The sequence below is a fragment of the Vigna angularis genome, chromosome 4 (genome assembly GCF_016808095.1).
Source record: "Vigna angularis cultivar LongXiaoDou No.4 chromosome 4, ASM1680809v1, whole genome shotgun sequence".
Taxonomy (NCBI): domain Eukaryota; kingdom Viridiplantae; phylum Streptophyta; class Magnoliopsida; order Fabales; family Fabaceae; genus Vigna; species Vigna angularis.
In genome coordinates, this window is record NC_068973.1 from 15,578,346 (window position 1) to 15,593,230 (window position 14,885).

The following is a 14,885-nucleotide window of genomic DNA, read 5'->3' on the forward strand; positions in this document are numbered from 1 at the left end:
GGTGAGATTCCAATATACCGGAGGCGCTAACCTCCACCCAGACGGCCACCGCGCCACTTCTTCGAACCAGCCACCGCGCCACCACCCCTACCGGTCTCGGCGTCGACGACGACCTCAAGCGCCACCGGAACCACTGCCGTTGGCCACAGCCTCAGATCCCCTTTTCCTCCTCGCTCATCTCCGCGCGTGAGAGCATCTCCCATCTTGCGTCCTCGCCGCTGCTGCTGACGCCAACGACGACCGTCGCGAGTTGCGGCGCAAAGTGCTAAGCTCTCCCATCTCTTTCTCTTCTTTGTTTGCAAAAGGGGGTCGTTTCCCTCTTCTTTGCATTTGAGAACGACAACCCATGGAGGGTTTTGCCTCCGCTGCACGTGCGCCACCACTAGGTTACACACGTTTACCCTCACACAGCCACGTATTAACCTCACACAGCCACGTATTAACCTTCCCTAGACACGTTGCAAACTTCAGTACATCCTGTCAGCTGACCCGTTAAAAAATTAACGCCGTTACCAAAAAGGATTTAATTGCACACTTTTTACACAAGTTGGAACAACATTGAACTTCTAAAAAAACGTAGGATCCAATTGAACATTTGACCCCTTTCGAGGGACCAAAAGAGATATTAAACCTAAATTTAAGTATGAAATTCGTTGAAAATATTTGTCAAAAAATAAATTTTTCAATAAGTTATTGGTTGTCGATAATTTTTTTTAATAATTAACGAAAATTTTGTTAATATCAATAATTATGATAAATTATTGATAATATTTCTAAAGATTTTACAGGTGAATTTTGCGTCAATTTCATCTATAAATACAAATATGAAATCCGTTAAAAATATTCATCAAAATTAAAATGTACCAATAAATTATTAACAGTTAATAATGTTTTGTTGGATTTTTTTTTTCTTGTAAGTTACTGACTCCAAATCAACTTTATTGAATATTTCAATTATATGATTGTATCTATAAAATGGTACTGCACTATAACACTCATTCATTGTATCAGAAAGAGGATGGGTGAGATGAACAGAAGATGTACGAAGTTTTTGAAATTATTTGGTACTTTCGTATCTCCAAAGAAAATCATGTACCAAATGTACCATTCTTCAAAGCATGAATGTTTTGTATATCCCCAACAATAAAATTATAAAAAATATAAATTCTATTTATATCTTTTTATGTAATGATTCTATAAATAAAAGAAAAGCGTAAAACTTAGATAACAATGACAAAGTGACATAAATATATGAAAAATATATGACTTATAGGTTATTATCTTTAATTCAAAATATTAGGGTAATATAAAACTTAATTTCACTAATAATAATAACAATAGAAAGTGCATGATCAGAAACATCGTAAAGGAGGTCTGACATTTCAAAATTTAAATCTGAAGCTATGATTCCAGAAGAAACTAAAAAGAAAATAGAAGTAATTAATAAGAATGGACTATGCAACTGCAAATTGAGTGCATAGACGTTTTACTTGGCGCAGGGAGCGGAAGGAATTAATAATGTGGAATTGATGAATACTGAAACACATTTACAAAATTTGCCGCCAATCTTGGAATACAAGATTGACACATCATTGTAAAGGAGAAATCTGAGGTGTGGTAGGTGCTGTGTAGCTGTAACACCAAAGATATGTCAAATGTCAATAGTACCATATTCTTATCCCCAAGTTCCCAACATGGTCCCACCTTCAAAAAAATATTATAATCTTGCATTTATGATTTATCACCATTTTCATAATTTCTACCTAATGGACTAAGCCAAGGGCAATTTTGAATGAGAACTCTATAAAGGAGTAGTTGCATGCAGAAAATATATAATAACTGAAGAAGATTATCATATAGAATGGTGTCTAAAGTAGATGAAGCAAAGAAGAAAGTGCAGAAGTGGCAGAAAGAGATTGAGTGCAACAAAGGGAAGACGAGGAAGTTCAAGAGAAGCAGCTCCAACATGGAGGAAGATGGTGCTTCTTCTGCCATTCTCTTGCTTGCTTGCATAGCTTTCTGCACATTCCAACCTTCTAATAATGCGTGCCCTGCTTAACCATCGTCTCTTTTCTTCTTTCTCTCAACAAAAACTGTACATTATTATGTCCAATTCTCTTCATAATTCCCATGCTTCTATTATGTAGCCTTATTCCAACAATGTTGTAATAGCCTCTATGGTGTTGTTTCTCTCAGTAATTGTACCATTATTCAATAATTACAAGTATATCACATCTCGTGTGTGGAAAACTTTGGCATTTATTTTCCTTCTGAACTTGTGAATTCAAACAAATGTGATTACTAAACTAAAGGCTTTATATCGAACACAAGGAAGGCAATATCATGCAAGTCTATATATATGTTGCATATCCCAGCCATTAAACAAGCACACCAAAGTCATACCATCACTTTCACACTGCACAGATCAAAACTCACGTACCATCCAATTTGAACACAAAGCTTCAGGGATTGTTGGTGAAATCTTGGGAGGTAATAAAAACAATATAATCAAATTAAACTGAGTTTTGAGATTTAATTTTCACGTTTTCCACAGGTACCAGTATGACTAAATTTCTCTTCTTCTTCTTCCATTATTCTCATTTGCACATGGATAAAGGACTTAGAAGAACTACCTTTTCTTTAATCCACATCAACTTCTGACTCTGTTCTCGTAGAAAGAAGCACACAAAACGGTTGATCCAACTATAGGGTTGGAATGCCAAGATCCTCTGCCGTGACTGTCTTTAACTAGTGTTTTGGAGAAACCAACAATCATATTCCAAAACATAGTGAAGCCAAGAAAATCTGAACAAAGAGTACTCTGAACCTGCACCTTAATACTCATTTAACATTAGATTTTGTAGGCTTTATTCTTTTTCTTCTTTTGAGGTGACTTGGGAGAGATGATTTGAATGGATTTGAAGGTAATATTTTTATTGTTTTTTTAGTGGATTAGTGGGTAACTGAGAATAGATTTTGAAGTAAAGTTTGTGAGAATTTTGATTGATGGGATATATTTAAAAAATTTGTTTAATTGGTAGAAATGAAAGATTACCAAAATATCCCTAGTAATATAAAATGATAATTGTTAATGTTATATTTAATTGTAAAAATGTTTATAAAGAATAACAAATTAAAAATAATGATTAAAATTATTTTTTAAAAAGTAACAAAATTATAATTCAGTAAAATAAATTTATTTTTAAATGTAATATTTGTTTGTAATATAAGTAATATAATTTATAATATGATTTTATTTGTATGAAAGTGAGATTGAAGAAATACAAAACATTGATCCAGTGGACCAAACAAGCTACTATCATTTTTTTTAATTTTGATTTTATATTTAAATTTTGTTTTGGCATCACTTGACCAGGGTATCCTATGAGCCTCTTTTATTTTCTTTTTGTCTTGAACAGCTCTTTTCAAACCTTTTCTCCCTCTTTGATGCTACTTGCCATGGAGCTCATGATGGGCTATAGGAACGATAGTTTCGCCGAAGAGAATGCAGATCAAGAAGTCGCGTCAGGGCTAAAGAGCGTGGAGAAGCTCATCAGGTTGTTGTCACACGCTCAGCTGCAACAACACTGACAACTTCAACAACAATCGCACGTGACCAATGTAAAGTCTTCCATGGAAATTGAATCCGATTACGGAGCTGTCACTGATGTGGTGGTTTCCGAGTTCAAGAAGGTCGTTTCGCTTTTGGGCCGAACAGAGTCGTTCACGCGCATTTCAGAAGAGCCCCTATGCCTCCTCCACCTCCTTCCGAACCCAGATTTTACCTCGTGCCGAAACATGGAACTGCAGCTTGGAACCGAATACAATGTCTTTGTGATTCCTTTGCAGCAGTGGAATCGAATACCACTCTATTGGAACCGAATACGCCTGAGTTCAATTTCATTTCAAATACTGTTCATCATCTTCTTTTGCTTCAAACCCGCGCATTCATCTTCAACCCCTTTCTTCTTCGTGCCATCTGCATAAAAACAAATCGATGTATATTAAAGTGATATATACAGATGGAATTTGATAAAACATTGAGGACACATCTGACTTTTTACTAAAAATCCTTCCAAATCTCTTCCCTTCAGCGGGTGATCGAAAACTTCTTCATCCTGCAAATTCGTCTTCGCATTTGCTTTTCCTCTCAAACGAACACGCAATGCGTTTCATTTCTTCGCTTTCAAACCCGTTTGAACAGTATAATCTGTTCAAACGAACACACGCTTAGTGTAATTTAATTTTTTCTAATTTATTAAATTTAAAAATTTAGTTAAGTGTTAAAAAAACAATAAAATTTAACTAAATTTTCAGATATTTTTAATTGAATTTATATTACATTTTATTTATTTATTTAATACTCAAAATTTTATATTTTCTATTCCATTACTATGATTTAAGGTTTTTAGTGAACCATTTTGTTTCTCTTCTTGTCACTGTAACATCCCAAAATATAGCATAATAATATATCATAGATTAATCACATTTAATAATATGATAGATCAGTTCTTCAAGAGTTAGTAAAATATTTAAAGTTACACTTATCCAAAATAACCATAAAACTAAAAACTTTACAACATACCATAAGTCTAATACAAAACATAGGAAATAAACCGAACGGTTCTATTACTAGATTTAAACAAATCATCCTATACCGATCAGTTATACACAACCTGTATAAACCGATCGATTTACAAAAGATAAGCACAGCCTAATGACCAAACGGTCTTAACTAAGCTGCAGAACCATCGCCTTCCAACGCTTGTTCCACCGAACACTCATCGCCTTCTGCTCACATCCACAGGATGATCATTGCAAAAGAAAAGATAACCAGACGGACAATACAAGACAAAACAAGATAGTAGGGTAAGCTAATGTAAGTTAATTATAAAACACATTTAAATATTTCATACAAGTTCAAATAATGCGATACCGAACGTTACCTCATGCCAACATCGAATACAAGCAATCATATACAAAATAAACATCATAATTCATATGTATATATACCGAACATTATGACTTGACCATCCGGATTGCATTAATATGTAGCTACAATCGTTATTGCACTTGTGGTAGTGTAACAGCGACACTAATTAAGCTACTACCCAAGGTTAATCCCATAATGCCTACCTCGACACCCTGAGGTGGTAGGATCTCCTGGTATCCTCACGAATGAAATATCTCTCTCTATGTGAGAATGATACTCATAGAATTTCAGGATGAACGCCAGCTTAGCATATCCATATTCATACTTTACCATTCAATGACCATCCACGAGACATTCTGCCTTGGAATTCTCTTTCACAATATTTAAAAATCAAAATTCTCATATGTATTATAAACAGTCATTCATCAATTATATTTTCACTCATAAGAAAGATAAAACCTGTGAACATTGGAGACCGAACACCTTCACACTTACCAAAGGGACAGGACCGAACGGTCCATAATAAATAAAACTGAAGAAATACTCGAACGTTATTACTGACCGACCACTATATAAAAACCAACTACTAATAATTTAGCCCACAACAGAAGAGCTTAAACCAGACGCTCATAGCTCAATTCGAACGATAAAAGATTTTATACCGAATGCGTATATGGCCGAACACTACCAAAGAAATACATGACCGAGCGCTACAGAGAACGACCAACACACCTAAAACCGAACGTTCAACATTGGTAACACTAAAGAAACCAAACCCGGTAAATGACCAATCAGGCCGATCGCTATTAATAACGTATACTATTAAAACGAACGCTAAAATATAAGACTACTAAGGATGAACATTAATACCAACTCGAAGATTATTGAGATTGAAAAACAAGTATTTTGAAAACGGAAAGCCAATACTAAACCGAACACACTAAGTTAAGATATCACTACAAACCTAATATTACTAAACCCGATTTCAAGACTTCACCGAGCCCTCGATAATGAGCACTCTACTCCCTACAATTCTTCAGAACTTCTCAACCAGTTCACAAGTCTTGGCAATACACATAAAACAAAACAAATATTAATTTATTCACATATACACACGTTCAATCAAGCATTTCAATCATAAACGAACATAATTAAATTACTAGCTTCCCTTACCTCGAATAAACCAGACACTTCTTAAGCTTCCACTGTGTTGACTAACCAGAAATCAGCTTCTAAGGCAACCTACTACTTTCTGACCGGTGAAAAGGAACCAACTAGAGAATCAAAGACAGAAAACAAACTCAAAGAAGTAGATGATGAACACATGCAAGCTTGAACAATGCTTCCATGTATCAGAAAATACTGAAACTTCAAAGAACGAGTGAATTTAACTTACCAACTCCAAACAACAACTTGATTGGTGAAAAGAGAAACTCTTACCACCAGGAAACTCAAGCACGATCTAAATTAATGATCAGAACAAAAAGTAGATGAGAATTTGTAGAGAGAAGGAGGAGAAAATAAAACTCAGAAATTTGGAGAGAAGATGTGCATGCAGAAAGTGGTTCGAAACTTTGAAAAGTTTACTTATATACTATCGTCAAAAACCGATCGGTCCAACCAGCTACATATACCTGGATTCCACTTTTTTTTTTAATTTAATGATCTGACAGTCAGATATATATAAAGGTTTTTGTTGTTAACAAAATTAACTGCGATTAATATAAAATAATAATTAATTTTCATTATTTTAATAATAATTTTTTTAATTTATATCTATTGGTTTTCATTTATTAATTTTAACTTTTTATTTTTCTTTTGAGCTTTCCATATTAAATAAATTTCAACCTAATGACCTTTTAGCATGTGAAGATTACAACAACTCTCACATTTCTTTCTCAATTTACTTGGTTAATTAGTCCCTTAACTTTATTTGTTTTTCCTTTATAACATCATTAAACTTATTAAATCACTACAAGAAATTGGCGTTTTACCGAAGGGTATTTACAGACGGCCTTACGATCTTCGGTAAAAGTGCTTTACCGACGGTCTATTACACTATTACTGAAGGTCTTTGAGCCCTCGGTATTGAATACAAAAAAAGCGCAACATACCGGCGGCATTTTAGCGAAGGTCCCTAGGCCCTCGGTAATGAGGTGGTGATTTTAAAAACCGAGGGTCCTAGGCCGTCGGTATGTTTGAGGGTTAATTAAAACCAAAACTTCTGATTTCCCTTCCCATTTCGAGCTCGTCGACCAAACCCTATATCCCTCTCCCTGCGAATCCTCTCCTCAGGCGCGTTGTGTTAGTGTGCTCACGGATGTTGTTAGGGAGTGCGTAACTGCGTCATCGTTCCTTCGGTCGTGTTAGTGAGGCGGGACACCAGTTGTCGTTGACAGTGCGAGGACGGTTGGTGACTGAGGCGACTGCCGTGGAGTAGGGACTGTTGGTGACTGATGCATCCTCCTTCATTCGGTACGGTTGGAGCTTTTGTTGAGTGATTCTCCGAGAAGGGTGTTGGTGGATGGTGATTGGGGCATTTATCGCGGCTGCCGTGGAGTAGGGAGGGTGTTGCCGCTAGGATTGCAGTAAGGTTAGTGTTCTGTTCATGTGAATTTTAGGTTTGGGGCTTGCTCCTTAATTGATTGCTATTTGTTTTCGTGCTTCCAATTTCTTGCAATTCCTTGCAAGTCATTCTATATTGGATTGCGATTGTGGCAGCAGGGGTCGTGCTTCGTGGATAGCGCGACGAGGACATTGCGGTGGTGACGTGTTGTGGATGCTGCTTTAAGTGGTGGTCTACTTGGGCTGGGGCTGTCATTGCAGAGGGTGTTGTGGAGCTTTTTATCAGGTTTGCTAACATTTCTACGCTGTAGTTAACTGCATTTAGAAGTTCCTCTTTTAGTGCTGGATAATAGCATGATTTATGCACAAAGTTGTTTGTTTGTTTTTGTCGAACACCATCAAATATAGTTAGCTTCTACTTCTTGATTTGATATGAAACTGTACATCAGTATGTGAAAACTATGTATTGGATTTTCTGGTTGTTTTATCTGAATCTATACATTACAGCCAAGTAATAACCAATAGTTATCTGAATCTGGAAGAGAAGGAACCGTGACCCCTTCCAGGCCTCAAGGCCGTCTGTCCTCTACTGGAACTCTCCTACACTACTCAGACTCCCTGCAACGTAAACTACTCTATGGGACTTCTCTTGGAAGAGAGACTCCTCTCCCAGGCCGTCACCCCCTCTCTCCTGGAACACCCCTCTTTCACGGCCTCTACTTTTAAAATACCATCCACTCCTTCTTTTCCACTTCAAGCCAAATCATGGTAGTGCGATTTGCCCATACAGCTGCTGCTGTCTGTGTGTGGGACGTGTTGCTCCCCTTCTTTTCCCCACACCATGCTTCAATATTTTAAAAGCAAGAAAGTGGTGCTGCCCAAGTTTTGTCTCCTAGCACTTTTACTCCAATGCACCTCCTAGACGTACCAAAACTAAGCAAGGGACTCTCCATTTTCATCCTTCCCTCTGCACACGCCTCTCCGCTGATCACGTGAACACCAACTCTGGACGTGTATCTTGAATGTTGCTGCTTGACGCTTGAAGTGTAGCAGGGAGCAGCTGCTGGATCCATCATCAAACGCCGTGCACCTCTCCTTCTCTATCCACATAACCGTGCACAACAATGTTTCCAAAACTTCCAAAGTACTTCAGCCTGTCTGCTTCAATTCTTTTTCTTGCTTCTTCTTTTGTGTGTGCATGCTGGAATGCCCAAACTGCTTCGTCCATCTTCTTCTTCCAACAGCCAACTTCACTTTCGTTTCCAACATCACGGGAGTTTCATGTGCCAAGCTTTTCACCGTGCTTCCTTCTCCATTCCAGCCAGCTACTGAATCAGTTACAGCAGTATCTTGGAGCTCTCTCTTCACGGCCTTGCTGCAGGTGGCTGCCTCCATCCGTTTGTGTTTTTCTTCATCACCGTGCAGCTTTCCTGCTGGACCGAGGCTGCTATTGGGTGTTGCTGCCAATTATGGACGGTGTGCAGCCTCTCAAGCATGCCGTAATACCTCTTCTCATTTGCGAACGTGGAAGTGCAGCCCCTTCACAAGTGCACCACCAAAATTAATTCCTTTATGGGTCATATAATATTTGGACTTGTATAAGTACCGTGAGCTCTTCCCTTCACGTGACCCCTCATCTTTATGAGAATATTATTCCCTTTTCTAGTGGAGATCCCCACTTTTATTCCATTTGTTTGCTGCAATTTAATGGCCAATTGGAAATCACGTTCCAAGCCAACAAGGGTGCAGCTCCCACTTCCAAAGAGAAAGAAGATTCCCCATTTTTGTGTACTGGTTGTCGTGCTTGGTTCATTCACGTGGTCCCCTCCATTATGCTTCACGGCCACATTCATTTCTCATAAGCCAAATAAACATTCTTCAATCCTAGGTGGCACTCCCATTTTTGTTCCATGCTGGATACTTGCCAAAATGAATTGTAATTAGATGTGCGTGACTTTTCAGTAAATATTGGACCTTACTTCAATTCAAATGTGTCGTGAGTTGTCTCCCCCATTATAAAATTCACACTTCATTCTTCAATAAATTCTCTAAAACCTGAGCTTCAATTGCTTTGCCAAAATGAATTTTCCAATGGGTAATAGCTATTATGGTCGTGAGGTGTAATGATGGCAAGCCAATATTACTTCTTAAAATTTAAGAAATGAAGGATTTGCTTAAGAGTTTTGGGAGGTCTTAGCACCGTCCAATGATCAATTCCAGCCACCACAAGTACCAAACAACAAGCAAACAATGCAAAAAGATTAGAAGTCACTCAAACAGTAATCACTGGACTGACATAGGGGAGTAAAAAAAATACTGGGAACAGCACAGAACGAATTTGAACAAAGTAAAAACTATACGTTAAAATAGACATCCAGACGAAACTATGAAAAAAAATTGAATGGAAAACGGATAAGAATTGAACTCGAACGAAGACACACAAGTTGACACAACATTCACGCAGCACTGTGCGAAAATTGAAGGCTTTTGAGTTTATACTTTTTTTTTCAGCTATTCGGTAATTACCGAAGGCTTTTGTGCTTCGGTAATTACCGAAGACTTTTGGCCCTCGGTAATTACCGAAGGCTTTTGGCCCTCGGTAAATGTTAGCGACAAGGGATTTACCGAGGGCTCTTTGGCCGTCGATAAGCCTTCGGTAATTGCCTTTTACCGACGGTTTTGGGCTGTTTCCGAGGGCTTCTGGCCTTCGGTAATGCCTTTCTTTTTTGTAGTGAATCTCTTCGTTTAATATTAAATAGAATTTTTAAAAGTATAAAAAAGATAATATAAACAACAAATATAAAACGATAAATTGTTATTCTCCAAATAATGTCAATAATAAAAACCTAAATAAAAAGAATATATAACTAAATGTGGTGGTATTATAGAAACACAGTATACTCGGCAAGTTCTACTTGTAGATAAAGAGTCCGGTAGACAAAACAAAGTTTTTAGCTTATAAGTTATTACTTTATAAATTTTAAACTAATAAATTAATCATAAATATCTCAAGATAGCTTATAAATTTCTCTCCTTTCTCTCTTTCTCTCTCACGAAGCAAGCTTCATCTTTTCCGGCGAGACTCCGGTGAAGCAATGGAAAGCTCTGGTAACAAGGTATTTTCTTTTCCCTTTCCATTTTCCGTTTCCCATTTTCCATTTCTCATTTTCCCTTTTCCCTTTTTTTCTTTTCCCTTACTTCATTTTCATCCTCTCTCTAACCTCTTTCATCGTTCCCTCTCCTTTCTCTTTTCAAGCTTTCTCCTTTTTCTCTTAAAGCTCACTCCTTTCTCTCTTCAAGCCTTCTCCTTTCTCTCTTCAAGCTTTCTTCTTTCTCCCTTCAAGCTTTCTTTTTTCTCTCTCGTTTCTCTTTATTTTAGCTTCATCTTCTTCAGCGAAGCAACCCAGCGAGAAACATGTTCTCCTTTATATTGATTTTGTTGTGGGAAATGGAAAACTCCGGTGACTTCGATGATGAGAGCAAGATATCTCCACTATTCCTTTTCCCCTTTCGCGTTTTCCCTTTCCCCTTTTTCCACTTCCTCTTTCCCATTTTCCATTTAGCCTTTGCCCTTTCCTCTTTGCCAATTTGTGTTTCTTGTTTTGTTAATTATTTTTTGGATTGTTCTAACATGATTTTTTTTTATGCAGTTGTGTGTGCAACATTCTTTCAAAACCAAGTTTGTTGATATTTTGAATGGAAGATTGACTCTTGAGGAGAGGAATGTCTACTTGATAAAATTATGGAATGTCCACTTTCCAATCATGCTGACGTTAATATTTTAAAAAATTATTGTAATGGATTGTAACGAACATTTCCAATTCACAACATGTTTTTTCAATGTTATATTCATGGATTGAACCAAAATATGTTCTCATCATGGAATGTTAATGGATTTGATACACATGACCATTAAACTCACTCAACCATCTCAAAAATTGGAAAAAGTCACCAAAAACACAGGCAAAACCATCATGGGGAGTCCAGTTGAACTACCTTGGTTTAAACACCTATAAAATCCCCTGGCAATCAATTACAGGGACAAAAATAGAAAAAAATAGAAAAAATCACCCATAGGGACAGAAAAATGACCTTGGGGAGTGTTGTTCATCCAGGTGGGGAGTACAGTTGAAGTTTCTGTACAAATGACAATTTTTTCTCTGGTAATCGATTACAAGACTGTAATCAATTACCAGAGAAAAAATTGTCATTTGTACAGAAACTTCAACTGTACTCTCCACCTAGATGAACAGTACTCCCCGTGCTCTATTTTTGTTGAATTTTTCATTTTTTGAGATGGGTGAGTGAGTTAAATGTTATTGGGTGTGCTCCTTGCACCAATAATGAGTTAGGTCATTGATTTCTTCAAAAAAAGTGTCCATTTAGGTGGTTTTCTCCAACTGAGGTGAGGTGCATGACCATTGTTGTAACACTCCTTCTCGGAGTCTCATAGGAAATTTTTTTCGTTTTATTAATTAAGAAATATGTCATCTAATGTTGTTACAATGCAAATATTTTAAAAGGCATTTTCAATAAATAATACATCTGTCAATAAGAGGGAAAGATATACGTATAAGATAACATGTTGTCAACTTTGACCTTTGTTGACAATTTTAATCAAAACTTTTTCCACAGACCTCCAAATAATGTGATTCTTTTTTATTAGAAAGTAGACTCAAAAATATTTCCAATGACTACTAATTTATAATTTTTGGACATCTGAGTAGGTGCAGTTAATTCCTTAAAGTTAACGTTTTATATATTTCTACCACCTCTCATCTTTGCTGGTTGTTTTGCTCATAACTTTCTCCACCGAACTCCAAATGAGTTGATTCTTGTTTTGTTGGAAAGCTCTTTGAGTTTAGATTCCAACAAAACAAGAATCAAGTCATTTGGAGTTCGGTGGAAAAAGTTAAGAACAAAACAAGTAGAAAAGATCAGAAAAACAAAGTTGGGGAGCAGTGTTCATCTAGCTAGGGAGTACAGTTGAAGTTTTTGTACAAATTACCCTTTTTCCTCTGGTAATCGATTACAAGACCCCTGTAATCGATTATCAGAGGAAAAAGGGTAATTTGTACATAAACTTCAATTGTACTCCCTAGCTAGATGAACATTGCTCCCCAAAAAAAGGTTTCAATATATATGGTTGAACAACACTGGGAGAAAACGTATGGTACTCTATCAAAATTGAAATTTTATTTATATAATATATTATCAGTACATATTACCCAACCTTTATAATCATAATCTTTTGTTTACAAAAAACATGTACAAGGCTCATACAATGTAAATATCTAGGCAACTAATCAACATATAATTGAAAACCTATAAAATCCTAAGTGTTGCAGCACTTGTTCTCTTCACACGTTGTAATTGTCTAGAATCCAGTCCATATATATTTTTGTCTAAATACTTGCAATTGCTTCTGAAATCAACACAAGTCACTTTAAAAAATTAACACAATACCAAAATCATCTAGTCTTTTAACAAAGTTACTGATACTTACATTGTTGTAATCAAGCATACTTTTCTCATTGTAATTGAGAACATCATCCCACAGTTCAATTTTTTAACAACATACCAAAAAATAACTCAAGGTTTTGTGCCTGGGAAATGCAAAAAAACAAAAAAAAGTATAACACACCTACTAGTTAATCACATCAACAAATTATATTTGAAACATCTATTATCAAACATCAACAAATCATATGTTTGATGAGCATAATACCTAATGTTTTCAATCACCAAGGCTCCTAATAAATTATTTATTACAAAATTCTATAAAAAAGATTACAGACTTTACCTTGCTTTGGCGAAACAAATTTCTCAAATCAAGAACCAAAAAATTGAGCTGCAAAAATTCCAAATATGTAAATATAGAGAAATAATTAAAAAAAATAATATAATTTTCCAAAACCAGAAACAACTAAGAGATACAAAGATTACTAACACATTTGATAATTTCAATACCCCAACCAAGAAGCCAATAGACAACAACTTACCCCAAGAAAAAGGCCATGTTAAGAGAAACTTTATTCCAACCGACGAAGGAACAACAGCACGAGCGAGAAAACGAAAGCTTTGGAGAAATGACGCCAACGGTGGACCCAAGCGATACAAAGACAACACTTCAATGGCAGACAGAGAGAGACGACTTCCTCCAGAGACAACGGTGGACCCAAGCAACGAACGAACAACAGTGGACAAACACAGCACTTCGATGGCGGAGAGACAGTTTCGAATGAGGAATGTCGAAGGCGGTGAGAAAGTTTCGAAAAAAGGAATAGGTTTTTCTTCTGAATATTGTTTCAAAAAGTGAAAGGTACCAAAATGTTTCTGAACATTCTTTCCAAAGATGCCCTCGAAGACAAAATGAAACTTTTAAAAAAATTTGATAAAAACAACCAATGATAATGTGACACGTATCGTTGTCAAATTATTGTCAAAAATCTATTGTTAAAGAAACATTATCCTTTATATATTACCATTACACGAAGTGATGACTCATTATCGAGATGAGTGGTGAAGATAGTCCAAAATTGCTAACAATTGTCTCACTCATGCTAACATGAGCATTTACGGTCAAAATTTTGCAATACCTTTGAAGAGTGTTATCTTGACACTTCATCTCTTTTTTACATTAACAATTCATTATAATATAATATGTTATTGAAAATTTATGGATAGTGGTGTCAAAATAATTTTTTTCCCTTTGCTTTGATAATACTTCCCTCAATAATTGTTGCAAGTTCCAATAAAGGCCACCCTAAGGATAAGCGAGCCCACGAATACTATGGTCCAATGGTCGAGGGTGAAATGGTTTTACAACTACTCGTATGTAGCATCGCCACACCATTGTCAAATTCTTCCCAATAACGCCTTGACAATGCTCCATCTCGCCTCTAATTAGGACCAGGATCGAGCTTGGACAATGTAGACCCGTTTACACATCACGATGCTTGGTCCAAGTAGTGACATCTCCTTCGCACATCATCTTTGTGCTAAACCGCACGCATGACTTCCACATAAAGATTTCCATCTACTTCAAAAGCTTTGTCATTCCCTTCGGCAAGATTGGCCCCTCCAACACTTGCACAATCTGGAAAGCATGATGGCAACCTCTGTGTCGACACCTCCCTTGTCGACTTTGATGACCTCAAGATCCAATTCCTTGACCAAAGCCTTCCTTTTCTCGGCAATGATAATCATGTACACGATGTTCACTCCTTATTCTCAATCAGGGTAGTTCTCCAACTACAATAAGAACAAAAATGTAGGTGAACATGTATTATGAGCTATTGCAAGGACTCTTTTAAGGAAAAAAATTACTTACACTATGCAACAAACTCCAAGTCACCTCTTTCAACTTCACTAACTATGACAAGAA